General features: G+C 32.8%; 1 protein-coding gene and 1 long non-coding RNA gene across 2 annotated transcripts in view; one reads left to right on the top strand and one right to left on the bottom strand.

Annotated features, from left to right (window-relative positions):
- Positions 1–3,943, bottom strand: part of LOC117103459 — a 37,216-nt gene that overhangs the window by 28,694 nt on the left and 4,579 nt on the right. The window lies entirely within an intron of this gene.
- On the top strand, positions 773–2,740 carry LOC117103461. Its single transcript, XR_004444599.1, has 2 exons — positions 773–2,203; positions 2,613–2,740. It is a non-coding gene; the product is annotated as an uncharacterized LOC117103461 (long non-coding RNA).

Below are 3,943 nucleotides of genomic sequence, written 5' to 3'. Positions count from 1 at the left end.
TACAGGTAATAAATATTATACTATAGGCCTTGGGCCTAGGCTTTTGTATGGTTAGGTTTATACTGTGTAGGCCTAGGCCTAGCTAGGTTAATGATCAAAAGTACAGTACAAGCATATCCTTCAATTGTAAAAACAATATTAATCATACTTATATTCTTTCAAATTCTATGTCAAACACATCCATGAATCCTTCAATATAAAAATAAATCCAAAGCTTCCTTTTATAAATAAAACTGTAAAGTTTTGTACTATTGCAACATACATGCTGTACCAATAATGTCTCTGCACTGAATGAACTTGAAACTGTTGCGTACGCTGTGTATCACATTTCGCGCTTTTTAACAAATTATAACATTGTTACAATTTATTGTTATGTTCCTCCCCTATAGTAAACATCTTATTATTCAGGGATCAACTAAATAAACTTCCTCAATGTCTTTATATTGCAAAAAACAAACCATACTGTAAAATAGTAACTATTTTATGCATCAAATTTTTTAAAATTTGTTCAATTTTTTTAATACTATTCTTTCAGGCCTATTGTTTTTTTAATTTGTCCTCATCTTCTGGTTTATTCCACTCCAATTATTATTGTATAATTATTATTTTTATTTATTTTACCCTCCTATATTAGAAAAAGTGGACCAAATAATTTGCTCTTGGTTGGGTTTTGGAAATATTATTTTGTTCAGCAATAAAATTAATATTTATCATTCTTCTAAACTATTTGTTCAAAAACCAGTTATAAAATATAAGCTTATAGCAGTGGTAATCTAGTTGTGTAGCAGTGGGAAGAAAGACCCACAACTCTCCATTCCACAACTCAGTTCTCCGCCACCATCTGTTCGTTCAGCATTTAGCATACAGAGAAAGATGTAGCAATAGCTAAACATCTTTCAAGATTTAGCAGTCTCACATAAACAAGAATCTCAAACCAAAAGGCTCTTTTCAGAGCCGTTATTTAAGCAGTTGTGTAGTCTGAGTTTTTTTTTAAATTTTTTATTTCATTTAATTTGTTCACTCACATACACATACATAATACGGTACAACAAAAAAAAAAACTTAATAGTAAAAGAAATAAGAATAATATTACATTAAATAATAAGTGTATAGACATTAAGAGGCCAAAATAAGTTTAGAATCAAACTTTAAGCCATGACCACCAGTTAAAATTATATTAGGCATACATCAATAAAATATTATAAATACAATTTAATAATAAATACATAATAAAGTTGAATTAAGGCAGTGTGTCAATTATTCATTAATTTGACCAAAATGTCAAGTTTACAAACAAGCACATAGCAATTATAACACTACACACTACAGTAATTATTTGTAGAAGTCTAATGAAGATAAGCCTATCCAATAGTGATGTTAAAGAGTCGAAACCAGGACATAACTCCAACTTTAGATTGACAATGATTGAAAAATGTTAAATACAGGCACAATGTATACATCCTATGTAACAGAGTCCAGTTAGAATATGTAATTATGTATCAAATTGATATATTATGATTACTGTACTATTATTATTATTATTATCATATACATACATACATACAAATATATATTTGTATATTTTCTTATAAGTCATATAATTCAGCTTGTCAGACGGTCTTTAAGGCACAATGCTACACCACCTTCGTTAGACCCACTCTTAAATATGCCTCTGCCGCTTTGTCTCCTCACACACAAGCCAATATCAATATACCTGTATATATACAGTATACACTTTTGTATTAACAAAATAACATTATTTAATTCAAGATTTGAAAAGGATGACATTTATCAATGATGTTTTAATAATTCCGCATGAAGGGCGATGCAAAAATGGATCCGTATTTGATGGAATCGAGGCATTTTGTATGTTTTTTTTATCGTTTTGCGTATCATGTCGATATGCAGACATGGTTCCAAACTTCGGTCGGTCATAACAGAGTTGTTTTTGGCAACGTGCAAAATCTTGGACATCATTATTTACGACAATTGTAACCATCTTTTGGAAACTCTCCAACAGCCATGACTTGCTCCAGGTAAGCTTCAAGAATTTTGTAATGTTATTCAAACTAAGGGCGCATCGCTCAACAACTGTGGGGGGGGGGGGATTCATAGATGCGACCGTTCGACCCATTTGTAGACCTGTACAGTCGCAAAGAATTATGTAAAATGGACATAAAAGAATTCATGGTAATTAATTTCAGTCTGTTGTCGCTCCGAATGGATTAATCGCAAACCTCAGTGGGCCCTATGAAGGTAGGAGGCATGATAGTGGCATGCTGGCTGAATCACAATTATTACTCCAACTTGAAGAATTTTCAAATGGGCCAAATGGTAACGTTTTGTGTCTTTATGGGGATCCAGCATACCCTTTGAGGAGGCATTTGCTTGGTCCCTACAGAAAGAGAGCGCAGCGCCCACTAACGGAATTAGAAGAGCAATTCAACGAAGAGATGAGTGCTGTCAGAGTTAGTGTGGAATGGGCTTTTAAAGAAGTATTGAACTTCTTTAAATTTATTGATTTTAAGAAGAACTTAAAAATGAACTTAAGTGCTGTTGGCAAGATGTATTTGGCTGTCTCTTATACACATCTAGATGTGTATAAGAGACAGGTCTGTTGTCGCTCCGAATGGATTAATCGCAAACCTCGGCTCTTCGAATTATATTTGTAGCTAAAAATATTTGAATTGAGCATCTCTTTTACTAAATCATTGTCCATTTCTTCATCCCATCTAAATAGGAAAAAATAAATTTAAATTCATTGAAAATTATTATAAATGGCATTTGTTGATAAAGTTTACTCAAGAATAAAGTTCCATTATTGCATTAATCAACATTACGTTACATACATTTAATTTGAGGGGCTTAGTATTTGAGGTCATCATAATAGTACTCATTTTTAAGAGATACATTAAGTCTTCATTTTATTAGTAGAAAAAAAGAAATAAACAATTAAGATGTTTTTTATGGTGCAAAGTAAAAAAAAACTTTAATAAGTTTGAGTTAAATATTGGCAGTGGTATTGAAGGAATATATACGGTAGTATTTGTTCATTTACAATGACATATCACTAATACCTTTTGATCTTTTTTGTTGCTGATTCTTGATCTGCTGATGTGGTCAATGATGCAAAAAGCTGTTGGATAGAGTTGATTCCAGAACTTGCAGTTGTAGTGGGGAGAGTACTATCGAACGTTATTAATCTGAAAAAGTAAAATCAATGAATATTTACTAACTTAGGTACAGTATGTCATTTATTTTTTAGGCCCTAGCCTAGCCTTAGGCCATGCCTAGACTAGGCCTAATTATAGGAATAATAAATAGGCCGATGCATCTGCTTTTTCGTATCTAATTTATTTTTATATTTTTTCTTCAATCCATATATTCTTGTAGGGCTTTATGTCTTCATGTAGTAGTATAGTAGTAGTGGTAGTATGTAGGATACTAGGCCTAGACCTACATAGGCCTAATATAGACCTAGCCTAGGCCTATACTACTAGGCCTAGGCTAGGCCTTTATATAGGCCTACACTATATTATTAATTAGGCCTAGGCCTATGGGTGGGCGTTCGCGAAGTTTAGATATGGATATTGATCGAAGCCTTACGTTATTTTTACTCTATGAAAGCAAACAAAAATAAAAGTGATAGGCCTACCTATACCATTACCATTATCAATCATTGAAACAAAAGTAATCATATTCATATATAACGTTTAAACTATTTTCTAGCCATATTTTCTTGGTGAACAACAGAACCCAGCAAGATCGCGAGCTTGAAAACGAATCTAGTGTTGACCTGGTGTTGACACGATCGACTGCCAATTGACGTACTGTGATTGGTCAGAAGTGTATGTCTGTGACGACGGATTCCCGGCTGATTTCACGTCCTCTACGAATGAACTCGACGAAACCCAAGCATTATAAATATAATTACGCATGCGCA

This window comes from Anneissia japonica, unplaced genomic scaffold, assembly GCF_011630105.1.
Source record: "Anneissia japonica isolate Jap-2015-1 unplaced genomic scaffold, ASM1163010v1 scaffold287977_len69666_cov148, whole genome shotgun sequence".
In the NCBI taxonomy this organism is placed as follows: Eukaryota; Metazoa; Echinodermata; class Crinoidea; order Comatulida; family Comatulidae; genus Anneissia; species Anneissia japonica.
This window is presented reverse-complemented; position numbering and strand designations above follow the sequence as displayed.